At 40.9% G+C, this 26997-nt stretch overlaps 1 long non-coding RNA gene and 1 pseudogene across 1 annotated transcript in view; one reads left to right on the top strand and one right to left on the bottom strand.

Moving 5' to 3' along the window:
• The first annotated feature begins 4045 nt into the window (after positions 1 to 4045).
• Positions 4046 to 26997, top strand: part of LOC129543030 (uncharacterized) — a 58368-nt gene continuing 35416 nt past the window's right edge. The window contains exons 1-2 of the long non-coding RNA XR_016038951.1: positions 4046 to 4150; positions 15795 to 16322. This is a non-coding gene — a long non-coding RNA (uncharacterized LOC129543030). The remainder of the gene's footprint in view (positions 4151 to 15794; positions 16323 to 26997) is intronic.
• On the bottom strand, positions 14157 to 14937 carry LOC148775887 (acidic leucine-rich nuclear phosphoprotein 32 family member D-like; annotated as a pseudogene).

The raw sequence follows: 26997 nt of genomic DNA, 5'->3' as shown, positions 1-26997 counted from the left end.
ACGGGGTCACACAGAGTCGGATACGACTAAAGTGACTTAGCAGCAGCAGCAACACATACACCAGGGAACCAGTAGATGGCATGCCTGAGTAAGGATAACTCCAAATTATGGAAATTTTATGATCTGGTCTAATTAAGTTAATTAAATTTATGAAGCATCTACCATGTAATGAGAGGCAGAGAGAGAATGCAAGAATAAAAAAAGAAATCTAATGAGGAGGATTTGAAAATGCAATGTAGAAATATCTACTGTGATAGAACTGTAAACTAATGCTGGAGAAAAACAACATTTCAGAAGGGACATCTGGGAAGTGTACAACAGTTCTTATGGGCAGCAGCTAACCAAACTTAAAAAAAAAAAGACTTTTCTCATTATCTCATGGTTCCTAAAATAAATAAAAATGTACTCTTTTCCAAGGTAAATAAATGTAAACCTTATGTTTATATTGTTTCATTGTTTTGAAATAGGCAGTATTTGTATATCTCCCATTTACAAAGAAAATGAAAAGTAAAGCTCACAGAGGTCGCTGCTTTCTTTAGGGTTAACAAAGGATCAGTGAGTGTCCAAACTGATATGAGACCTTATGTTGTCTGAATTCCAGCCCAGTGGTTTTAAGTATGGTTGTATGTTTTATGATTAGGTTGTACCTATAATGAATAAACAAAGACTTTTGCAAGGGTGGAGGCCTAGGGGAGGTAAGTAGATGCAATACTAAGTTACCATGTATTACCAGTTAACATGGATGGTGTCAAAACAGGTTCACCCAGAAAAAGACCAGTTTTAACAACTCCCTAGGGCTGTGAAGAAAGCTGATTGCCGAAGAATTGATGCTTTTGAACTGTGGTGCTGGAGAAGACTCTTGAGAGTCCCTTGGACTGCAAGGAGATCCAACCAGTCCATTCTAAAGGAGATCAATCCTGGGTGTTCATTGGAAGGACTGATGCTAAAACTGAAACTCCAATAGTTTGTCCACCTCATGCGACGAGTTGACTCACTGGAAAAGAGTCTGATACTAGGAGGGATTGGGGGTGGGAGGAGACGGAGCCGACAGAGAATGAGATAGCTGGATGGCATCACCGACTCGATGGACATGGGTTTGAGTGAACTCCAGGAGCTGGTGATGAACAGGGAGGCCTGGCGTGCTGTGATTCATGGGGTCGCAAAGAGTCGGACACGACTGAAAGATTGAACTGAACTGAACTGAGGAGAGTGTTGTGTCTCGGTGAAGTGCCTGCTCATTAAAGACTTTCTATTGGTGGTTATAACATTGAATGAAAGAAAGATGGGATTAAAGAGAGCCTGACACTTTATCCCTGCTAGATCTGAATATTTTTATCCCTGAAAATAAGGTCCGTTTCATTGATCCTCTCAACTAGCATCTCTGGACCTCTCCTTGTTCAGCCCTTCATCAGTGTGACGGCTGATCTCACGATGAAAAACACCCTTCACATTGTCTTCACCGTGAGCACATTGGCTCAATGTCCTTGAAAATTTAACATTACTTTCATTTAAAATTTTTAAAAATTCCTTTTGAAAACATTTATTTATTTGGCTGCACTGGATCTTAGCTGCAGCACACAAGATCTTTGATCTTATAGTTGCAGTATGTGCGATCTATTACCCAGTTGTTCTTCAGTCGCTAAGTCGTGTTTGACTCTGCAACCTCATGAACTGCAGCACGCCAGGCTTTCCTGTCTTTCACTAGTTCCCAGACCAGGGATTAAAACTAGGTCCTCTGCGTTGGGAGGGTGGAATCTTCGTTACTGGACCACCAGGGAAGTTCCTCAACATTATTTTTAAAGGAAACATTTCAACCATAAAGACAAGTTTGCAGACTTGCCTAAGAAACAGCCTTTTCTCCCTGCAGAGATTTTTTAAAATGTTAACATTTGCTTCGTGTGTGTGATTAACAGTTGAAGCCTCTTTTACATGCTGCCCAGATCTCATTTTCTACCCTGCCTAAATAGAGAGGCATCCAGTGTCATGAAATTAGGGTGCTGCGCACTTGTCCACTTTTTATGCTTAGTATATGTACATGTTTGGCCTCATAAACAGTGTGACTGTTTTAAAGAGCTATCATAATTTACATACTTTGTAGTTCGCTTCTTTCACTCAGTGGTCTATTTTTGAGATGTGAGCATGTTGATACATTCAGTGATAATTTCTACATCATTCCCACCTTCCACTAGGAGCCAAGAGCTGTTCTATGCATGACAGTTTTCACAAGACCATGTGTAAATTGCATAAAAATGTGACAGCAGCACATCTCAAGAGGCTCTGAAGGTACAAGGGATCTAGAAGTACCTGAAGCAGGTCCACACTGATTTTCATAAACGATCTTAGTGGCTTCACTCATCCTCAGTAAAGGAAGTGTTGACTCCACCAGACACAATGACTTGATAAGAACTATTTTTTTAAAAAAATAGTATTACTGCATTAGTATTTATTAATGCAATGGAAAATGTCATTTGAGATCTCTTATGATGCAATTCCCATAGCTCATCTTCTGAAGTTAACCTATATTTATCACTGGAGAAATATCAATAATCTCAGATATGCAGATGACACCACCCTTATGGCAGAAAGTGAAGAGGAACTAAAAAGACTCTTGAGGAAAGTGAAAGAGGAGAGTGAAAAGGTTGGCTTGAAGCTCAACATTCAGAAAACAAAGATCATGGCATCTGGTCCCATCACTTCATGGGAAATAGATGGGGAAACAGTGGAAACAGTGTCAGACTTTATTTTTTTGGACTGCAAAGTCACTGTGGATGCTGATTGCAGCCATGAAATTATAAGACGCTTGCTCCTTTGAAGGAAAGTTATGACCAACCTAGATAGTATATTAAAAAGCAGAGACATTACTTTGCCAACCAAGGTCCGTCTAGTCAAGGCTATGGTTTTTCCCGTGGTCATGTATGGATGTGAGAATTGGACTGTGAAGAAAGCTGATCGCCGAAGAATTGATGCTTTTGAACTCTGGTGCTGGAGAAGACTCTTGAGACTCCCTTGGACTGCAAGCAGATCCAACCAGTCCATTCTAAAGGAGATCAATCCTGGGTGTTCATTGGAAGGACTGATGCTAAAGCTGAAACTCCAATACTTTGGCCACCTCATGCAAAAAGACTGAAAAAGTCTTTTCCACTCACTGGAAAAGACTCTGATGCTGGGAAGGATTAGGGGCGGGAGAAGGGGACGACAGAGAATGAGATGTCTGGATGGACAAGAGTTTAAGTGAACTCCAGGAGTTGGTGATGGACAGGGAGGCCTGGCGTGCTGTGATTCATGGGGTGGCAAGGGGTCGGACACGACTGAGCTACTGAACTGAACTGAACTGAAGCTCAGTATTTATTATCATTTAGGGAGCACCTTTAAAAAAAGATTGTTTCACAATAAGTAAAGAATCTGACTGCAGTGCAGGAGACCTGGGTTCCATCCCTGGGTCGGTTGGGACGATTCCCTGGAGAAGGGAATGGCGATCCACTCCAGTATTCTTGCCTGGAGAAGGCCATGGACAGAGGAGCCCGGTGGGCTACAGTCCATTGGATCGCAAAGAGTCGGACACGACAGAGGGACTAACACTTCCACTTTTCTTTGTATAAAATGCTGCTGCTTCTGCTGCTAAGTCACTTCAGTCCTGTCCAACTCTATGCAACCCGAGACGGCAGCCCGCCAGGCTCCCCGATCCCTGGCATTCTCCAGGCAAGAACACTGGAGTGCGTTGCCATTTCCTTCTCCAATGCATGAAAGTGAAAAGGGAAAGTGAAGTCGCTCAGTCCTGTCTGACTCTTCGCAACCCCATGTACTGCAGCCTACCGGGCTCCTTCGGCCATGGGATTTTCCAGGCAAGAGTACTGCAGTGGGTTGCCAATGCCTTCTCTGATTTAACTGCTACCCAGAAGCTGGGCTAAAATGCGGCTACCCAGAAGCTGGCTACCCAGAAACTGGGCTCAAAATGAGAGCGCGCAGCCGAGCGAGCGCAGCGCGCCTTCGCAGTACGTGCGCGCGCATGCTCCCCGCCCCTGTCCGCCCCCGCGCCCTGTCAGTCGCGAAAGCTCGCCGGTGCTCCTCGCTGATTCCGCTTACCTGAGGGACCCGCGGCCGCTTCCGGCCAGCACCGCAGCCTCCCGGGATCCCAGCCCCGAGGTGTGAGGTTAGCCCCGGGTCTTGCAGGCCCCTTCCCGTCCTGCGCAGGGGAAAAAGGAGTCGGGAGTGGGGACTGAGAAGGTGCCGCAGGGGCTGCCCGCTCCTCGGTCTGACCCTGTGCCGAGGAGGCACCAGCAGCCGCGGCCCCTCCTCCTCAGGGAGCGTTATTCGCGTCGCCGCCAAAAGAAAAGCTGTGGGCGCCGCGCGGTGGAGGGGTGTCTCCAGGCTTTCTCGGGGTGGGCGGCGGGCCGGCGGGGTGCGAGGGAGCCCGAGTTTGGGGCTGGGCGCCGCGGCAGGCCGATGCCCGCGGACGGGGTTGACACTCTGGGTCTCGAGCCCGCGCCGAGCAGCCTGTTGGAGGGTGGCCCGCGCTCCCTCCACGCCGCGCTCCCTGGGCCAGCCCTGGGGCTCGGTCGGCGCCGCTGGGGCGTGTGGCCCTCCCAGGCCGCTGGGGGCTGTGGGGGGAGGACGCGGCCACTGGCGGGAGGACAATGAGCCGAGGGCTGGTGCTGAGGCGTGGGGGGCGTCGGCGCTTCCCGGGTCCGGGCGGCGTCGCAGCATCTGGACTGCCTCCTGTTTCTAGTCCTGAACGTTTTCCCCTCTCATCCCTCCCGTCAGTTTTGCAAAGTCTGCATATTCCTCCTCGAGGCTTCCCCCTCTGTCCCCTTGGACGCTCCGTGTGTTTGCCCTGGGGTAGGGCAGTGAGATACATCCGTAGCCTCTGAAATAAGGTGCTGTTAAAGGTCAGTCTTCATTCCAATCCCAAAGAAAGGCAATGCCAAAGAATGCTCAAACTACCGCACAATTGCACTCATCTCACATGCTAGTAAAGTCATGCTCAAAATTCTCCAAGCCAGGCTTCAGCAATATGTGAACCGTGAACTCCCAGATGTTCAAGCAGGTTTTAGAAAAGGCAGAGGCACCAGAGATCAAATTGCCAACATCTGCTGGATCATGGAGAAAGTAAGAGAGTTCCAGAAGAGCATCTATTTCTGCTTCATTGACTATGCCAAAGCCTTTGACTGTGTTGATCACAATAAACTGTGAAACATTCTGAAAGAGATGGGAATCCCAGACCACCTGACCTGCCTCTTGAGAAACCTGTATGCAGGTCAGGAAGCAACAGTCAGAACTGTACATGAAACAACAGACTGGTTCCAGATAGGAAAAGGAGTGCGTCAAGGCTGTATATTGTCACCTTTCTTATTTAACTTATATGCAGAGTACATCATGAGGAGCGCTGGGCTGGAAGAAGCACAAGCTGGAATCAAGATTGCCGGGAGAAATATCAATAACCTCAGGTATGCAGATGACACTACCCTTATGGCAGAAAGTGAAGAGGAACTCAAAGGCCTCTTGATGAAAGTGAAAGAGGAGAGTGAAAAGGTTGGCTTGAAGCTCAACATTCAGAAAACAAAGGTGATGGAATCTGGTCCCATCACTTCATGGAAAATAGATAGGGAAACAGTGTCAGACTTTATTTTTCTGGGCTCCAAACTCACTGCAGATGCTGATTGCAGCCATGAAATTAAAAGACGCTTACTCCTTGGAAGGAAAGTTATGATCAACCTTGATAATATATTAAAAAGCAGAGACATTACTTTGCCAACCAAGGTCCGTCTAATCAAGGCAATGGTTTTTCCCGTGGTCGTGTATGGATGTGAGAGTTGGACTGTGAAGAAAGGTGATCACCGAAAAATTGATGCTTATGAACTGTAGTGTTGGAGAAGACTCTTGAGAGTCCCTTGTACCGCAAGGAGATGCAACCAGTCCATTCTAAGGGAAATTGATCCTGGGTGTTCATTGGAAGGACTGATGCTAAAGCTGAAACTGCAATACTTTGGCCACCTCATGCGACGAGTTGACTCACTGGAAAAGACTCTGATGCTGGGAAAGGTTGGGGGCGGGAGGAGAAGGGGACAACTGAGAATGAGATGGCTGGATGGCATCACCGACTCGATGGACATGAGTTTGAGTGAACTCCGGGAGTTAGTAATGGACAGGGAGGCCTGGCGTGCTGTGATTCATGGGGTCGCGGAAAGTCGGACACAACTGAGACTGAACTGAACTGAAACATGTCAAGGCATTGTAGCATCTTCCTAGAGACCTTTATCAGAGTTAGGTGCCTTCCTTAATAGGAGAAAAAGGGGTGTTTTTTCTTTCTTTCTTAAAAGAACAAAAGCATATGCCACTAATTTAGGCAGAGCAGTCAACTTGAAGTTGCAGCATATCTAGGAAGGAGGACAAAACGTCTGGTTTTTCGCCCAGAATAAATGAAATTTTGAATTTTGATTCCCTTCTGAATGTAGGCAGACAGAACATCAGAGCAGCTCAGCAGCTATAGAAATAAATGACTGGTCTATAAGGTTGGTCAAACAAGATATTATTTTATAGAGGTAGTTTGGAGAAACCTATAATGTTTATTTATGGGAATTGGGTTATTTGGCAAAGCCAATATCGCAGGAGCAAGGAAACAGAGACTTGACAAGGGGGATGTTACCTCCCTCTTGAGCCTTCTTTTAGCCTTTAGTGGTGTGCTGACAGTCAAAGGGATAGAGAAATCCATAGTTCTGTTATTAAGAACCATTTACTCCTCAAGGTAATACTTTCCATCCGTACTTTTTTTTCCCATCCGCACTTTTAAGCAAATCAGTGCCATCTTTTTCCTCCAGAAGAAGAAGGAAAATAACAAAAAATGTTTGTTTGAAGTACCAAACCACAACATAGAGGTAATAAGATAGGAAAGTGATGTAAAAGCTTAAGTGGCCTCGCTTGCAAAGACAGAGCTGAAAATAAAAGATAATTGAGATGCAATTCTTCTTACAGTGTTGCTTTTTCTTTAGTGAAATAACAGATTCTTCCTCTTCCCCCCTCCCCTCAAATGCTTTGAAACTGTCAGGAAAGTAAGGTAATTAGTAAACCCTACCTTCCTACCTTCTCTTTCCTCCTCCTCCGTTATTTATTTATTTTTTTTCTCATCCACTGATATTCCCTGCCTCTACATCTCTCCAGAATCTACCAGTGCCCTATTAATAGAAAAAGAAATGACTGTAGGTTCTTTCATCCCTTTTTCATCTTAGGTACTGTATTGCTCTGAACTTTGTTTTGTGCTTTGAACATTGAGGTGGATTTTTGTAGAGAGATCCCCAGCCATGATTGAGATATTTGAAGTAGGGAGCCTTGCGGGGAAGATAAACAGTAAAGTGCACGATCTTTCTTTGTATAGCAAAGTGCTGTGAGAGCATCATCATTGGGCAGAGAGAGGGGCTTTTAAATTCCCTGTAAGTCCTCTGTTGCCCACTTCACAGGCAAAGAATCTCTCTCTCCAACTTAAGTTTCGTATGTGTTAGTAAAACTATGAGATTTCATATTGAAAACTTACCCTGAGCATGTTTGTTTGTTGATGTTAGACTGCTGTTGACTTTATTTTCTTCAGGAGACTTGTGATAGGAAACAGTTCTTACTGCATCTTTACCTTCTTTCACAGGGAAGAGCAGTGTTGGCCTCAAGTGTTTTTTAACCCCTAAATCTCTAGAATTAGATACATTTAAAGCTGCAGTTGGCCACAAAAAGAGCAGTAGTGCAAATGAAAAGCAAGACTTTGAAATATGTATGAGTAGAATTGTTCAGTATAGATTTGTGAGAAGGGTCACAGCGTCTTGAGGAAAGAAGTGAAGGTTTTTAATAGTGGCATTTCCAGAAGGTTAGGAATGAATGTTTGAACAGTAAAACAGTTTTAACTGACTGTTGCATCAGAAATGATGAATCTATCTTTGAGTTACAATCTTTGAGTTATGCTGAGAACTAGCAACAGTTTTGGTGGATCCAAGGAATGCACTGTGAATGAAGTTTAAGAAAAAACAACTAGGCTAGTAGGTAAAAAAAAATCTTGGTCCCCAAAGTTTATCTCATTAAACTAATTTTATAGTCAAAACATGCAACCATGCTAAAGGTGGGGGGATTCAGGAGCTTGATATTAGAGCATTTTCTGAACACATTTTAATGAAACAGGGAAACCAGGCTGGAATTTCAACCTGATTTTTTTTTTTTTTTTTAAAGTCCAGATTCTGGCCATCTTTCAACTTTGCAGTTTTGCTTTTAGTCTTAAAAGATCTTCTGCTTCTGCTTTCTCTAGTCTTAAATGTAATGTATAATTTGTAAAATGGACTGGATTTTGATGCCTACTGTTCATTTTAATCTTGAACTTGAATGTATTTGTTTTCCCTGTATTTTTTTAAGCCCCATCACTCAGCACACTGGAAGATTAGATTATTTTTTGTAATCAGTAGATGACTAGATGGACTTTAAAAATTAGATAAAGTAGCAAAGTGATACCTTGAGATTAGTAAGAATCTAGGCCCTAAGAATTAAATATGGAGCTATATAAACTTTAGCAACCAGAAAACAGTATCCTGAGAGTGAATTTATTTTTTTCTAAAATAAGATATGGAAAACAAAAGGCCAAAACCCACATGAGTTTTAGGAAAAGGAATCGAGCACTTTGAGCAGTGATATGCTCTCAGTGTGTACTTTGCTGTTTATGTTCCTTGAAAGAAGAAGCTTCAGAGGTAGTGATTGCTAATCCTTATAATGCAGTCTTGAAAAACTCTGAAAGAAGACAAAAGAATATCCTCCTGTTCCCATGGTAGCCAGTGTGTTTGAGGCAATCTTTAATTTCTGAATAGGAAACGCAAAATGTTACATACATTTATAGTGTGTCAAGATAAGTAAATCTAAGCTGAGAAAGATGAAAGGAATCACTTTCTGTACAGGAAGTGTGAATTGGAATAGAATTGCTAACATCTTTTGTTGCAGGGCCTTGCTGACAAGCTCCAAAGGCCCACTTTTGTCATTGTCTCTTCTGGGATTCAGCCTGCTTTCTTTCCTCTTCACAGTTGTCATTTCCTGCTTTTCCCACCTGAGTACTTTGGGTCTGGCTTTGTAGCCAGCTTCTGAAGACAGTTCCAAGACTGCATCCCCTTTATTGCTGTTCTTCAGGACAAATACTCACCTTATTTTAGGTGCTTTTACTTCTTATCTTCAAAAGAGAACTGGTAAATTGGGGAATATCAGATTCCTGATGTTACACATTGATAAAAATTAAAGTGTAGGGTTAAGTGTATCTAGTCCTTTTTGTTTTCTAATGAAATAATCATCAGGTCACTTAATCTGAAATTAGTTTTCCCACATATCTTATATTGCTCTGTAAAGAAGTGAGTGTCTCTTTTCTCAGGGTTAGGGCATGGAAAACTATTTACAGACCCCTCATTTTCTATTGGTCCTTGGCGCCTGAGACTGTTCCCTCCAGTTAATCCAGCAATTCCCTTATCCAGCTGAGATTCTGCAGATTTCTGTAGTCAAAGATATAATATCAAAAAGAATGCAAAAAATCTTTTAACCTTTATGTAATCAGTTGCTGTATTTTGTCAGTATTTCTTGGTTTGCTCAATCTTCTGTGTCCTGCTGTCTGAAACTTACAGCTTCTTCAAGGATGGTTCTCTTAGGAAAAAGGATTGTTGCTATCCATACTCACGTGATCCTGATTAGAAGCATTTATTTCATTATATTATTGAAAAACAATTTAGAATATATATCAACTTTTTTTTTAAACTGTGTGTAATATTTGGTTCAGCTGGGAGATGATCTGATTTCTTTTTCAGTATTGAAAATCAATTTTTGACCCATTCTGAGTTTATCATCTTTTTTTTTTTTTTTGCTTTTCTTGCTGCCTGTAGTAGGGCATTTTTGTGTCCCTTGGCTTGTTACTTAATCAACAGTCAGTAAACATTGATTCAGTCAGCACACATTTACAGATTTAACAGACTTAATTTTCCCATACACAAATAACATGTGACAGATTTTAAAATAACATTTCAGCATTTATAATACTTTACTCCTTTTTTGTTTTGTTTTTGTTTTTTGACCACGCTCTGCATCTTGTGGCACCTTAATTCTCTGACCAGGGATCAAACTCGAGCCCTGTGAAGTAGAAGTGTGGAGTCCTGGGAAGTCCCTATAATATTGTATTTTTAAACAATTCAGGTGGTTTTATTCTGTTTCATGTATGTATATTTTTGACAAAAGTGGGAGACTATATGCTGTTTTGTAAACCATTTAAATTTTTATTTTTCACTTACTGTATTGATACTGTCTTTTCTCAAGTCAGCATATACAGATCCTGCTCATCATTTTTAGTGAGTGTGTTATGTGTTGGTTGTGCTGTAGTTTAACCAATTCCTTATTGGTAGACTTTCAGGTTGTCTCTGGGTTTTTATTTTATAAACAATGTTGTACTGACATTTCAGTTATACATCATGTGTACTTGTGTTTACTTGCTTAGAATAAATTGTAGAATAGGTCTGCTGAATCAAAGTATATTCATTTTAAGAGCTTTTGATGTCCATAGCTATTTTTTTGAAATACCAACTAGTTTACTTTTCCTCCAGTAGTATTTGAAAATGGAGAATTTCCTGGCAGTCTACTGGTTAGACACTTCACTGCCTTGGTCTGGGTTCAGTCCTTGTTTGGGTAACTAAGACTCTGCAAGCCGTGAAGGACAGCCAAAAAAAAAAAGAAAAATGTATCTCCAAGTGTGGGAATGTTAAAGATATTCTTTTTTCTGCACCCTCTCCTATGCTGTGTTCTGTTATTCTTTTTGCTCATCTGATTGGCAAAAAATGTTATATATCATGTTTGTAGTTGAATATCGTTTCATATGTTTGTTGGCCATTTGTATTTCTTTTGTAAATATATGTCCTTTTTCCACTTTTTCTATTAAAGAGGTATTCTTTATCTGCTTTTTTTAAAAAATTCATTTTATATATTACTTTTGCTCAGCACATAATTCGGAGAAGGCAATGGCAAGCCACTCCAGTACTCTTGCCTAGAAAATCCCAGGGATGGAGGAGCCTGGTAGGTTGCAGTCCGTGGGGTCACTAAGGGTCGGACACGACTGAGCGACTTCACTTTCACTTTTCACTTTCACACATTGGAGAAGGAAATGGCAACCCACTCCAGTGTTCTTGCCTGGAGAATCCCAGGGACAGGGGAGCCTGGTGGGCTTCCGTCTATGGGATCACACAGAGTCGGACACGACTGAAGTGACTTAGCAGCAAGCACATAATTATGTGCAAATATCCTGTACCATGTTTAGTTATTCTATTTTAGGATAGCATTTCTCAAAATATGACTTATAGATCACTTGTAACAGTACCGAGATAATCATTAGAATGCATGTATATCATTCATTTCCCAGAGGTTTGGATTTCTTAGACCTATGGGGTTTCTATGCATCTGCTGCCCATTAAAATTAGGGAACCTCTGATTTGGAAGAAATATAAATTCCTTAATATTTTTACTGTTCCTATTTTTCTTCTTGTCTCAAGGCGTTCTACTGTTTTTTTTTTTTTTAATTTATCTTAATAATCATAAAATACAGTCCTAATGTATTAAGGTTTTATCCTACCCCAGCCTAACAATAATTTTACAAAAATGTTTTGATATATGGAAATTTGAATGTTAAAGTCCACAAAGGAAAGCACTTTTGTAAGTCTGTGAGAAGCATTGTTTGTAAATGAGGCCAAAGGAATAACTGAGAGAAAAACAAGTAAAATAGAGTAGACAGAAGTATGAGGGGGTTTCTCATCTAGTTTAAAAAACTCAATATTACTTTGTTTCTTCCTCATGTTTTGTGTGGTAATCTTCTTTGAACCCTAAATTTGGAACCCATACTGCTTGAAAAATAGTCTAAATGAAAATTTTTGAATTCTCATTGTTATATACATATTCAGTAGGGAGCAGTGTTCCCTTTGGAGAAGGCAATGGCAAGCCACTCCAGTACTTTTGCCTAGAAAATCCCATGGATGAAGGAGCCTGGTAGGCTGCAGTCCATGGGGTCTCTAAGGGTCGGACACGACTGAGCGACTTCACTTTCACTTTTCACTTTCACACATTGGAGAAGGAAATGGCAACCCACTCCAGTGTTCTTGCCTGGAGAATCCCAGGGACGGGGGAGCCTGGTGGGCTTCAGCCTATGGGGTCACACAGAGTCGGACACGACTGAAGTGACTTAGCAGCAGCAGCAGTGTTCCCTTTAGTTTTTTTTTTTTTAAGTTGCAAGCAGGTGAACATGCTGCATAAGCAGCAAACTACAACCATGGAACTTATATGGATGTTTTGATACTGTAGCGAAGTAAAGCTTTCAGGGCTTATTTGACATATTTAATGATATGCATAATTTTTACCGTGTTGCATGATAATTAAGCTTCCATATATATGACTGTGTTTAATATCACTTTTCCATAGCCAGACATCACATTTCTGGGCCCAGCTTGAAGGAGGAAACAATACTGCAGGCCAAAAAGCTTTAACAAATATTTCTGACTTACAGATTTCAGTATTAGAGAGATTAGACGTTTGGGGCAGAGGTCGCTTATAACTTTGGTGTTCCTAATTCCTAAGGTTGTAGACTTTCCTTTTCCCTTCTTCTACTGAAGACCATATGCTTGAGGGAAAAATTGGGAAGATTCAGCCATGGCTTTACTTTCTCCAAATCGTTTTTTCTGCCCAGTAATTAAAGCTTGGGATGCAGAGGTCCCTGTCATTGGTAGTGCACAAAGGACAGTTTCTTTCCCTGCTTTAGCCAAGCCAGTTCAAGTTTTCAAGGTCTAAGCTGTCACGGGCCCTAATATCTATTTGAATTTTCCTGTTAACCTGGGTCTCTGAGAATTTCTGAACCTGACTTTTTCATGTTTTCCCAACCGAGGTTGTGTACTTCAAACAGAAATATTTGCCATCTGTGAAACGAAACTAAAGTAAAAGCAGACTTAACATCATTACAAAACCAAATGGAAGTATGATAGTTTTAGAATATGCTTTTTTCCTACCAGTCCTGTCTTCCACTCTACCTACCCTTCCAGCCCCCAGAGAGATGCATATTTTTGTCCCTAGAAAAAAGTGAAAGTGAAAGTTGCATCCAACTCTCTGTGACCCCATGGACTGTAGCCTGCCGGGCTCCTCTGTCCATGGAGTTCTCCAGGCAAGAATACTGGTGTGGGTTGCCATTTCCTCCTCCAAGGAATCTTCCCAACCCAGGGATCAAACGCATGTCTCCAGCATTGCAGGCGGAGTCTTTACCGTCTGAGCCACCAGGGAAGCCCCCAGCAAAGGCAGGGTCAAATTAGACTCTGAAACTTGGTAGAAACTCTTAACTGGAAATCATTCATATCCCACGCTGTAACTTTATAGGGTTGACTCTTCTCTGCAGCCTGACTGTGTGTAATGAAGCATTTGTTGGTCAAACGTTTTTTTATGTACTGAATTTTTGTACTGTCTCAAAGGATGGAAGCATTTTTGGGAAAATGTCCTGATACTACTCTTAGAATCTTCTGTTTGCCAGTTCAGTATTGGTTGATCTTTCATGAGTACATTATTTTATAATTCACTCATGTACCATCTTTGATAGGGAGGTGCAATGTTTAGAAAGGAAAATTCTGAGCTCAGAGAAGTTAAGTGATTCACATAGTTGGGAAGAGGCTTGAATGCATATCTATTGATTTCTTTATATTTTACACCTTTCACAGATACCATCTGCTGAATCATTTATTTATTTATTTATTTTTAAATGTTAAGATTTTATTTACAAAGCTTCTTTGTTGTACAGAAAGTAAAAATGCTGTTACAATCTTGGTGTGAACTGGTAGCCACGGACAGTTGACTCACCAATCACAGCTATCCACACTACAGCAAGTCTTACACAAAAACCTAACAACGCTTACAATTTTGTTGGGGTGAAGTCCCCAAGCTTGGTGGTGGATTTCCAAGAGGGACTAAATGGAGGAAGGTGGAATGTCACAGGAAATATTCTTTGGCTCTTTGGGTGGGTGGGTCTCCTGGGGTTTGTATCACAGCTACTTTTGTTTTTTTCTTTAAAAAACAAAAAAACAGCTACCCGATCCATGTCAGCAGTCCAGCCAATACTGAAAAGTTCTTTTTTGCAGGATATTGGGGTCTTATTAATCATCTTCTCCTTCGTCATCTGTTTCTCTCTTCCTCTTTTCACCTTTCCCGCTTTCTTCCTCTTCTTCATCCTCATCTTTGTCTTCATCCTCATCTTCATCATCTTCATCAACTGCTCCATCATGTCCAAATTCTTCTTCCTTCCCACTGACTTCATCTTCATCCTCCTCCCCGTCTACATCTTCATCGTCATCCTCTTCATCATCAAACTCTTCTTCCTCACCATCTTCATCCTCCTCCTTATCCTCATCTTCTCCTTTTTCATCATCCTCTTCTTCATCCGCACCATCCACCTTGGCATCTGAATCTGGGGCTTCACGATCCTCTCGGTCATAGCCATCCAGATAGGTCAGCTGGGGCAGGAGCTTGAAGACATTCTCTCCGTAGTCGTTCAGGTTAGTAACCTCACAGTTAAATAGATCCAGGCTCTTCAGACATTCCAACTTTTTCAAAGGTTCCGGGGTGTTGATATCTTTCAGTTTATTTACACTTAAGTTGAGATGTGTAAGATTTGGAAGTTTTTCTGCTAACATATCCAGACCTCCACAGATTCTGTTGTCACCGAGCTCAAGCTTTTTCAATTTAGATAGTTTGGGAAGATTTGAAACTGAAATCAAACCTACATTTAATAAACTGAGGAACTCTTAAGTTCACAAATTCAGCTGTTAAGCCCTCAATTTTCCCATCATTTGATTTGCAATTTTCCAGGACAAGTTCTCGAACAGCTGCTGGGGTCCAGTTCCTCAGTTCCAGGTGTATCCTCCTCTTCATGTCCATGTTTTTCTCTCTTCCCCCTCTTCAAACTTAACTTTCCGCGGAGGGGGGAGAGGCATCCCAACCTGCACAGCGAGGGCCTTCGGAAGGGGTCTGCTCGAGGCAGAGGCCGACGGCATGGTCCTGGGTGGCAGGCGGCGTGCGGGCAGGCGAGCGGAGCCCCCAGAGCCAAGTTACTCGTGGGAGCAGAGAGAAACCATGGAGGGAAAAGCTGAATCATTTAATGATTAAAACATTTATAATAAAATGTAAATAACTTGTTATTAAGTGTGGCAGATATTTAAATAAAATTTAGGACTACAGCATGCAAGTTCTTCAAAATGGATCAATTATGTCTTGTGACAAATGAAAAACTTCCATTATAGATGGGAAATTAAGCTGTATGGTATATAAACAACTGAGGGAGGAAACAGTGCCTTTAAATGCTATTTATGGATTCTCTGGTATATCTACAGCAAGAATACTAAGGTACAAAAGCTATAGGATTTGTTTATGAAATACCCATGTGTTTTATCTGTAAGGCAGTATTGTGTCTCTCAGTCAAAGTCTGTGATTTTTGTTGTTGTTAGCCACACGCCCGGCATTTGGAATTTTAGTTCTCCACCAGGGAGTGCACTGGTGCCCCAGTAGTGGATGTGTGCAGCTTTAATCACTGGACCACCGGAAGGTCCCAAAGGCAGTATTTTAAAATTTCTCTTCCTAGAACTGATTGTTAGTGTGTAGAATCCCAACTGACTTTTGTATACTGATTGTGTATCCTGCAACTTTACTGAGCTAATCAAAGTTTTAATATCAAGTCTGTAATATTTGAAGAGGAAATTGCTAATTTCTCCCATTTTTAAAAAACAATTATTTTTCAGATATTTCAGCCAAAGGCAGAAAGAGCTCTTCTCCTAAGATGGAGTCTGTTGTTTTGGAATGTGGTTGATCCACTTGACACGTTGGCCAGATGGTGCCCGGTGTAATAAAATGAAAAGAAGAGGCAAGATGATGTCATTTTCCCATATTGTGAAACCAAAAACAAATGCCTTTCGTGAGACCAAGCTAACAAACCTCTGACAGTGCAAAGAGTAACTCTGTTTGAAGAACTTAACAGCAAGATAGAAGAAGTACTTTCAAGCTGAGACCTGCAGGTGTACAAAGATCTAAAATACATATTGAGTAGGCCTGATCATCTGAATCTCATTCAATCGAGAAAGCATGGCTATGAGTTGGATCGTCTTCTATCTGTGGCCCTTGACTATGTTTGTGGGCCTTATAGATGGGCACAGTTTGTTTTCTTTGAGCCTATTACCTTGAGGATGTGCCAAGATTTGCCTTGTAACACTGCCCTCATGCCAAATCTTCTGAATCATTATGACCAACAGACGGCAGCTTTAGCAATGGAGGTAAGACTTCATCTATTATTTGGCATGTCGTAGAAAATTGTTCTTGTATTGCCCTTTTAATCAGTCTAATGAATGTGTTTGATAAACAACAGGAAAAACTAATATGTTATTTTGAACTGCATCGTGTACATTGAAAAGATATGTATTTAGGTTCAGACTCTGATCGATTGAAGATTTCATGTTTGGGGAATGTTACTCATCTTAGTTTTCAGATATTATTCTTTTGTGAAGAAATTTGAAAGTTTGGAACTGGGGAAGTAATAGCCTTTCAGAAGTTTAAATTGTCCAAGTTATGGTTACATCTTTTCTGCTATTTGATAATAAGACTTTAAAGAGCAGACTATAATAATAATAATATTCATGATTCACTTAGTAAATATTGAAGGTAACATGATTTTGAAAATGGGTTCTTTGGTTCAGCCTTCAGGCTCGTGGGTTTACAGTATTTACATTGTTTTAAATAATTAAGACGTTATCCTGGTCTTACTATCTTCACATCGATTTAAGAACAGCAACTCCCAAGCAGTGATAAAGGTTTTGTTGTGTGAATTATCTGTTCTTGACCTCTCAGGACTTCATGAAAATCTGTTGCCTTACTTGAATTTTTCTAATGGTAATTCTTTAGGCACTTTTTAATTCTTTAACTTTAGAAGCTATGACCAATTAATGGATATAGTTAAAAATAGGTTTAGATAATTTCGTATGTGTTTCAATAATGGTTTTAGAGTTGTGGACAAAGATATGTTGACCACATAGGAATTAGGGGGCAGAAAACCGTGACAGTAAGAGGTAAAAGCTTTGGAGTTGTATAAACTACAGCAGCAGCTACCACTTTCTATCTGTATTACTTTGGGCAAGTTACTTGAGTTTTCTTACCATTGTCAATTTGCTTGTAAACTAGTGTTAACACTTTGGAAGATACAAAATGAAGTGTTTCTAAAGTACTTGGCACAGTACTTTTAGAGTAAGTTCTCTGAAAGTGATAGCTTTTACCATTTTCTCTTATTCTAATACTAATGTAGCTACATAGTACATAGAATTTAAAGTTTTTTTATTTTAGTTTTTAATCCTTTGTTACAGTGCTTTCAGCAAATTGAATACTACGTGTTTTGGAATCTTCATTTTATAGTAAAATTTAAAGGCTTAGTACTTCCAAGTAAATGAACATAAATCTGGGAAAGATTATTATTCATAGATTTTGAAATGTAGAGGGCAACTTGTATAGTCCAAATACTTGAAAATATTGTAGAGGTTGAATGAAATATTTCTGCTCTTCCATTGACTACACACAGTCTAACTGGTAAGGAGAGATTTGGTATAGACTGTCAGATTGGGTATATGAAAATGGGTATTGGTTTCATATAGGAATTTGGTTCAGGCATGGTAGTCCCTGTCGGGTATTAAAACTACCCAGTTCTCTCACCAAGAAAATGAAGGAGGAATATCTTTGGTTCTGGTATGATTTTAAGTCAGTATAACTCCTTTGGACAGCAAATAGGGTTGTAAGAAATAAGTCATAAAGATTTATGTACTGATTTGGATTTAACTTTTGCCTCTTTCATGTAGTAGCTTTCAGACTTTGAAATTAAGTCACCTAACGCCTCTGTGATCTGGAGAAGGAAACGGCAACCCACTCCAGTACTCTTGCCTGGAAAATCCCATGGACAGAGGAGCCCGGTAGGCTACAGTCTATGGGGTCGCAAAGAGTGGGACACGACTGAGTCACTTGACTTCACTTCAGCATCTTTGTGAAAATCATTTGTGAAAAGGCACTGATAACAAAAATACTTTGAATGGCTATTAGGATTAAATGAGAGATTTATGTAGCTAGCACAGTGCATAATGCAGAATTTCATTTGTAAGTGACACTAGAGCAAAAGTCCAAGAAAGACGATGTATTTGTTTCACATGAATTTGCATCTCTCATTGTGGGCTCCTGGAGCTTTCATAATGGTGGCATGGTGAGCTGTCTCTGTCCTCTCTTCAAACATGCCCATATAGGCTAGACATTTTGTTGGCAGTGAGACTGCATCTTTTTGAATTTCACTCATTCTAGGGAGAGCACCTAGATGAGAAAGAGAAAGATTTGGTGATGTGAAGTGATGTCGGGGATAGTTGGCTTGGTTGTCTGTCATATCAGGATAATGATGCCACTGACAGAGTCTCCTGACAGTCTGAGAGTGTAAAGTTTCTATAATAGCGAAGGATATGGAATTTCAGCAATCAACACAGCACACTTGCAAATAGAAGTAAGGATTCTTAGATCTTTACAAGAACTTGTCTGCTAATGACACGCTCCTTTCTCTGACCCAGGACCTTTGGATCAACTTGCCAGCTTTTAGTGGGAGCAAATAATTGGAGCAGGTAACCCCAGCACATTCTTGAGTGTTCTTTGTGGGACTGGATGAGTTGAAAGACATTTCCTAGGTAATAGCATCGTTCAGCAGACCCAGGCTTCAAGCCTGCCTCAGGTTCATTCCTGTACTGATGTTTGGTGAAATCAAAATGAATGTTTCGAATGAAATAATATATGGTATTGAGCTAAGGGTGCCAGGAGAGAAATTGCAGAATGTGGGTTATTTCAACTTTGCTTATTATTGTTCACAGTCAACAAGTTGGGTGTTCTTTCATTGTGTATGGAGAATTCCTCCTCAATACTTTGATTGAAATTGTAACATGTTCAAATAAATGGGGTGAATGTCCATTTATTAAATTGGAGAAAAGATCCTTGTTAGTATGTATGTTTTTCTTACTTTACAAAACGTGCGTTTCTACATAAACACACACATTAAACATAAACACACACATTTCTTAAGTTCTTAACTTGATGTCTGTCTTTTCCCTGAGTATTGTGGCTTTTGATAGTAACAAGATTGCTAATTCCTCAGTTTCCCACACCATTTTGAACTGTCTAAATTGCCAAGTACAGGATGCAGTACAGTTGTCTCCAATGTACAACTGACATTGTACAGGAGGCAGGAATCAAGACCATCCCCAAGAAAAGAAATGCAAAAAAGCAAAATGGCTGTCTGAGGAGGCCTTACGAATAGCTGTGAAAAGACGGGAGGTGAAAAGCAAAGGAGAAAAGGAAAGATATACCCATTTGAATGCAGAGTTCCAAACAATAGCAAGGAGAGATAAGAAAGCCTTCCTCAGTGATCAGTGTAAAGAAATAGAGGAAAACAATAGAATGGAAAGACTAGAGATCTCTTCGGAGAAGGGAATGGCGGCCCACTGCAGCACGCTTGCTGGAGAATCCCATGGGAGGAGCCTGGTAGGCTGCAGTTCATCGGGTCGCTTGGAGTTGGACACGACTGAACGGCTTCACTTTCACTTTTCACTTTCTTGCATCGGAGAAGGAAATGGCAACCGACTCCAGTGTTCTTGCCTGTAGAATCCCAGGGACGGGGGAGCCTGGTGGGCTGCCGTCTATGGGGTCGCACAGAGTCGGACACGACTGAAGTGACTTAGCAGCAGCGGCAGAGATCTCTTCAAGAAAATTAGAGATACCAAGGGAACCTTTCTTGCAAAGATGGACTCAATAAAGGACAGAAATGGTAGGGAACTAACAGAAGCAGAGGATGTTAAGAAGAGGTGGCAAGAATACACAGAACTGTACAAATAGATCTTCATGAACCAGATAATCACGATGGTGTGATCACTCACCTAGAGCCAGACAACCTGGAATGTGAAGTCAAGTGGGCCTTAGGAAACATCACTACGAACAAAGCTAGTGGAGGTGATGGAATTCCAGTTGAGCTATTTCAAATCCTGAAAGAAGACACTGTGAAAGTGCTGCACTCAGTATGCCAGCAAATATGGAAAATTCAGCAGTGGCCACAGGACCAGAAAAGGTCAGTCTTCATTCCAATCCCAAAGAAAGGCAATGCCAAAGAATGCTCAGACTACCGCACAATTGCACTCATCTCACACGCTAGTAAAATAATGCTTAAAATTCTCCAAGCCAGGCTTCAGCAATGCTTGAACTGTGAGCTTCCAGATGTTCAAGCTGGTTTTAGACAAGGCAGAGCAACCAGAGATCAAATTGCCAACATCCGCTGGATTATGGAGAAAGCAAGAGACTTCCATAAAAACTTCTATTTCTGCTTTATTGACTATGCCAAAGCCTCTGACTCTGGGGACCACAGTAAACTGTGGAAACTGAAAGAGACAGGAATACCAGACCCCCTACCTGCCTCTTGGGAAACATACATGCAGGTCAGGAAGCAACAGTTAGAACTGGACATGGAACAACAGACTGCTTCCAAATAGGAAAAGGAGTACATCAAGGCTGTATATTGTCACCCTGCTTATTTAACTTCTATTCAGAGTACATCATGAGAAACACTGGACTGGAGGAATCACAAGCTGGAATCAAGATTGCCAGGAGAAATATAAATAACCTCTGATATGCAGATGACACCACCCTTATGGCAGAAAGTGAAGAGGAACTCAAAAGCCTCTTGATGAAAGTGAAAGAGGAGAGTGAAAAAGTTGGCTTGAAGCTGAGCATTCAGAAAACTAAGATCATGGCATCCGGTCCCATCATGTCATGGCAAAACGATGGAGAAACAGTGGAAACAGTGGCTGACTTTATTTTTCTGGGCTCCAAAATCACTGCAGATGGTGACTGCAGCCATGAAAGTAAACGAGGTTTAGTCCTTGGAAGGAAAGTTATGACCAACCTCGACAGCATATTCAAAAGCAAGAGACATTACTTTGACAACAAAGGTCCATCTAGTCAAGGTTGTGACTTTTCCAGTGGTCATGTATGGATGTGAGAGTTGGACTGTGAAGAAAGCTGAGCACAGAAGAATTGATGCTTTTGACCTGTGGTGTTGGAGAAGGCTCTTGAGAGTCCCTTGGACTGCAAGGAGATCGAACCAGTCCGTCCTAAAGGAGATCAGTCATGGGTGTTCACTGGACGGACTGATGTTGCAGCTGGAACTCCAGTACTTTGGCCACCTGATGCGAAGAGATGACTCATTGGAAAAGACCCTGATGCTGGGAAAGATTGAGGGCAGGAAGAGAAGGGGACGACAGAGGATGAGACGGTTGGATGACATCCTCGACTTGATGGACATGGATTTGGGTGGACTCCGGGAGTTGGTGATGGACAGGGAGGCCTGACCTGCTGCGGTTCATGGGGTCGCACAGAGTGGCACACGACTGACGCGACTTAGCAGCAGCAGCAAAATGGTGATATTCTGTCATTCTTCATTTCTCAGCTAGAATACTTTAAACAGAAACTTGCTCATTTTGATTATTGGACTGTTGAATTACTAAAACTAAGATCATGGCATCTGGTCCCATCACTTCATGGGAAATAGATGGAAAAACAGTGGAAACAGTGTCAGACTTTGTTTTTTTGGGCTCCAAAATCACTGCAGATGCTGATTGCAGCCAGGAAATTAAAAGACGCTTGCTCCTTGGAAGGAAAGTTATGACCAACCTTGATAGTATATTAAAAAGCAGAGACATTACTTTGCCAACCAAGGTCCGTCTAGTCAAGGCAATGGTTTTTCCCGTGGTCATGTATGGATGTGAGAGTTGGACAGTGAGGAAGGCTGATCACCGAAGAATCGATGCTTTTGAACTGTGGTGTTGGAGAAGACTCTTGAGAGTCCCTTATACTGCAAGGAGATCCAACCAGTCCATTCTAGAGGAGATCAATCCTGGATGTTCATTGGAGGGACTGATGCTAAAGCTGAAACTGCAATACTTTGGCCACCTCATGCGACAAGTTGACTCACTGGAAAAGACTCTGATGCTGGGAAAGGTTGGGGGCGGGAGGAGAAGGGGACGACGGAGAATGAGATGGCTGGATGGCATCACCGACTCGATGGACATGAGTTTGAGTGAACTCCGGGAGTTGGTGATGGACAGGGAGGCCTGGCGTGCTGTGATTCATGGGGTCGCGGAGAGTCGGACACGACTGAGCGACTGAACTGAACTGAACTGAACTGAATTACTCTTATGTTCAGTTTATATTTAAAAAGACAGTAAATATGCAACTGTTCTCCTTTGTTAGTTTTTAGGATAATAAATTGATTCACAAGAATCTTTCAAAAGTGACTAATGAGATCTTTCTCCTTTCAAATATCATTGTTCTCCTTTCAAGTATCATTGTGAACTCATGGATTTTTACCATATTTTATGCATTTGAGTCCACTGCAGTTGTTACTTTGTTGTGGCTGAGTCTGTTCTGTTTTTGGTAGTGAGCACATCTTCAAGATAGCTCTTAAGTGTTTTTGATACTACCCTAGTGGTTTCTGATAGCTTCCTTGCTTTCTGGTATGATCCAACCTTATTTCATAAAATTCTGCCTCAGAACTTGAATTATCACTTTCTTTAGGGAGTGCTGCTTCCTTTTAGTTGGAGAGAATTTTCACGGATTTTTGCAGACTGCTATCTGGGTGCTATGCTTATTGATACTTGGTTAGTAATTTATAGGTCTCGTCAAAGATGGAGCTAGGAAATTACTTTTTTTAAAAAAGACAGTGCAGCATGAGTTTATACTGATAACTTGTAATTAAATAATATTGGAGAGTTTTTATTTATTATTTTAGAATTTTTGTTTCTTCTCGTGCCGAAAGCTTATTATATACAGGCAGTGCTTAATTTCAGAATCATATCAGTATCGTTACTGAAAGCCCTGTAAGGTTTCTTTGTATTTCTTATGTCCTTAGGATGTATTTCACCAAGGATGTGCAGTCAAATTACTATGTTTTAGAGTTAAGTACTCCTCTGTTTGGTTTAACTCAATACATAATTTTAGGTGTGTGTTTCATTTTGATTTTGAGGAACGACTTAAAATTTTTTTTGTTTAAATTTATTTTATAATCGGTTTTAAAAACTTGGTATATATGACAAGGTACATTCAGAGGAGTCTAGTTTCTGGACTGTGTTTGTGCTCAGTCACTCATTGTGTCTGGCTCTTTGAGACCCAATGGACTGTAGCCTGTTAGGCTCCTCTGTCCATGGGGATTCTCCAGACAAGAATACTGGAGTGGTTAGTCATGCCCTCCTTCAAGGGATCTTCCCAATCCAGGGATCGAACTCAGGTCTCCCGAATTTCAGGCAAATTATTTACCATCTGAGCCACCAGGGAAGCCCACGAATACCGGAGTGGATAGCCTATCCTTTCTCCAAGGGATCTTCCCGACCCAGGATATGCACCGGAGTCTGCAGGTGGATTCTTTACCAGCTGAATCCTAACCTTATTCTTTCCTTCCCTTGGGGGTAGTTGTTTTTTTTTTTTTAAAGCTTTTTGTTTATCCTTCCATTAAAAATTATAGTAATTATAGAAAATGTCTGTATAATATCTCTATCTAGCTATATATTGTTTCACGCTCTTTTGATATAGTGTCATACTGTTTGTTTTCTCTACCTTGTTTTTTCACTTAACAATATATCCTGGCTATTTCATAGTAGCACTTATAGATAATGTTCCTCAGCATTTTTTTTTAAATTGTGGCAAAATATACATGTTGCACTAGTGGTAAAGAAACCGCCTGCCAATGTAAGAGGTGTGGGTTCAATCCTAGGGTGGGGGAGATCCCCTGGAGGAGGACATGGCTTCCCAATCAAGTATTCTTGCCTGGAGAATCCAATGGACAGAGGAGTGTGACAGGCTACAATCCATAATGTTGCAAAGAGTTGGAGATGACTGAAGTGACTGAGCATGCATGTACACAAAATATATATAACATAAAATTTACCACTGGAATCTTTTCTTGTTTGTTTTTTGGCATACCGTGCAGCTTGTGGTATCTTAATTCCTCAACCAGGGATTGAACCCAGTTCCCGGCACTGAAAGTTCGGAGCCCTAACCATGAGACCACCAAGGAATTCCCCCATTCCAATCATTTTTAAGTGTGCAGTTCAGTGGCGTTAAGTACAGTCACCTTGCTATGTCATTACCACTATCCTTCTTGAGCACTTTTTCAGCCTCTGCAACTGAAACACTATACCTGCTAAACAATAATTCCCTGTTCTCCCCTCCCCTCAACCTTTGGCGGCCACCGTTCTACTTTTTTTCTTTCTCTCTGAATTTTATGACTCAAGTACCTCATTTAAGTGAGATCATAAAATATTTGTCCATTTGTGATTGGCTTATTTCACTTAGCACACTGTCTTCACGATTCATCCATGTTGTAACAAGTGTCGGAATTTCCTTCCTTTTTAAGGCTGAATAATATTTCATTGTATATTTATGCTCAACGTTTAGTTTAATCATTGATTCATCAGACTCTTGAGTTCCTTCCACCTTTTGACTATTATGAATATAGCTGCTCTGAGTACAGATATATAAATATTTGTTCCAGTCTTTGATTTAAGTTTTTTTTGGGTATTCCCAGAAGTGAAATTTTAGGATAGCACGATAATCCTGTTTAATTTTTTGAGGAACCGATGAACTGTTTTGTATAGCAGCTGCTCCATTTTACATTTTTGATAGCGATGCACAAGCGTTCCAGTATCTCTACATCCTCACCAACATTAGTTATTTTCTGGGTTTTGGTTTTGGAATAATAGCTGCTGTATTGGGTACGAACTTGTCCTCATTTTTTAGTTCAGGTCCTGCTGAAGGACATTTGCTTTTGAAAGCAGAACTTGCTGTTGAGGTCCTTATTCATCTTTGTAGGGCCAGCAGCTAACATGGTCAGTTCAGTTCAGTTCAGTCGCTCAGTCGTGTCCGACTCTCCGCGACCCCATGAATCACAGCACGCCAGGCCTCCCTGTCCATCACCAACTCCCGGAGTACACTCAAACTCATGTCCATTGAGTCGGTGATGCCATCCAGCCTTCTCCTCCCGCCCCCAACCTTTCCCAGCATCAGAGTCTTTTCCAGTGAGTCAACTCGTCGCATGAAGTGGCCAAAGTATTGCAGTTTCAGCTTTAGCATCAGTCCCTCCAATGAATATCCAGGATTGATCTCCTTTAGAATGGACTGGTTGGATCTCCTTGCAGTATAAGGGACTCTCAAGAGTCTTCTCCAACACCACAGTTCAAAAGCATCGATTCTTCGGCGATCAGCCTTCCTCACTGTCCAACTCTCACATCCATACATGACCACGGGAAAAACCATTGCCTTGACTAGACGGACCTTGGTTGGCAAAGTAACGTCTCTGCTTTTTAATATACTATCTAGGTTGGTCATAACTTTCCTTCCAAGGAGCAAGCCTCTTTTAATTTCATGGCTGCAATCATGGTACCTCACACATAATAACTGCTGAATAAATGTTTGAGTGAGTTAATGAACTTCATAAACTGAATTCCGGAAGGGGTGGTAGTCAGTCGTGGTTGTGTTATAGAGGTGTACTCAGCACATGATCTCCTGGAATTGTCAGTAGTTGTGGGTTTGTTGGGGTTAGTAATGGTAGTCCTGACAGGAGTACCAAAGATACCACTTTCCTGTGTACACCAGTGTTTGCCTTTGCCCTTTTTTTTTTTTTTTGGAGTGGGAAAAGGTCAAAGTGACTTGAAGCTTTCAACATTATGTATTTACACTTGTAAGTAGTATAGTAAAGTAAAGGAATAAAACAAACCAACTTTCTTATTTCTAGACCTCTCATTCTCTTTCTGCCTAAATAATCTCATCTCCATCTTTGCCTGTCAAATTCTAATGGTTGTATGTGATGTATCCCTCCAGGCTCCTCTGTCCGTGGTATTTCCCAGGCAAGAATACTGGAGTCTGTTTGCCATTTCCTCCTCGAGGGAACCTCCCCGACCCAGGGATTGAACCAGCGTCTCCTACTTTGCAGGTGGATTCTTTACTACTGAGCCACCAGGAAAGCCAAATTTGATCCATTAATTAATAGGAAAAAAATAGGAATAGATAATAAAATAATGTATGTGGTATCATCCTGTTTTTGTTGAAGAAAAGAAGTGTATTCATGTTCATGTAGAGTAAGTGATCTGGAAAGATTTTTGTCAAGACCAGCAGTGATTGTTCTTGAATTAACATGATTTATTTGTGTTTTCTGTGTTTTTCATTTAATGTTTGTGTTTTCTGATTTTTTTGTAAGAAACAAAATAGTAAAATTAGTACGGAAACTTTATTTTTAAAAATCCCAGCTGTCCTTTTTTGTCTAGCTCCCAGTTGCAGTGTCTCAGACTTAGTATTTATTAAATATGTTTTTATCCGAATGAAACTTAAGGAAGAACTTGGTAAATGCCATAAATAGGCATATAGTGCTCAGAGGATTCAAAAGAGAAAGGATCATGTGTGGAAAGGATCAGTTGCAGATTATGTTTGAATTGACCTTGAAAGGCAGGGTTTTGTTGTTGTGTGTTTTTTTTGTTTGTTTGTTTTTTTAGGGAGGATACTATAATTTAATACCCCTTTGTACCAGTGATTAACATTTTGTGGATAGGCATTTAAGGAAACGAAATTTCTTTGATTGTATTTATTCTTTAAATTCATGGCTTATATTTTTAGGATACATGCATTATCAGTCAGACTGACTTATTATCTTCTATTTAGGTTAGTATTAATAAGGTGGTTTTCCCTAAGCAAGCAGCAGCCTGGTGAAGTGGATTGAAGAGCCTATCGTGTGACAGGGAATTGAGCCAGGAACTAGGAAACTTCTAAATTGAAAAACGTGAATAATACACACGTAGTGGAGAATTAATTGCATTTAGTTATTTCTGACTTTAGGAAAAAAATAAACTT

This window comes from Moschus berezovskii, chromosome 13 (genome assembly GCF_049115385.1).
Source record: "Moschus berezovskii isolate FMDL1 chromosome 13, NW_MosBer_1.0, whole genome shotgun sequence".
Taxonomy (NCBI): domain Eukaryota; kingdom Metazoa; phylum Chordata; class Mammalia; order Artiodactyla; family Moschidae; genus Moschus; species Moschus berezovskii.
This window is presented reverse-complemented; position numbering and strand designations above follow the sequence as displayed.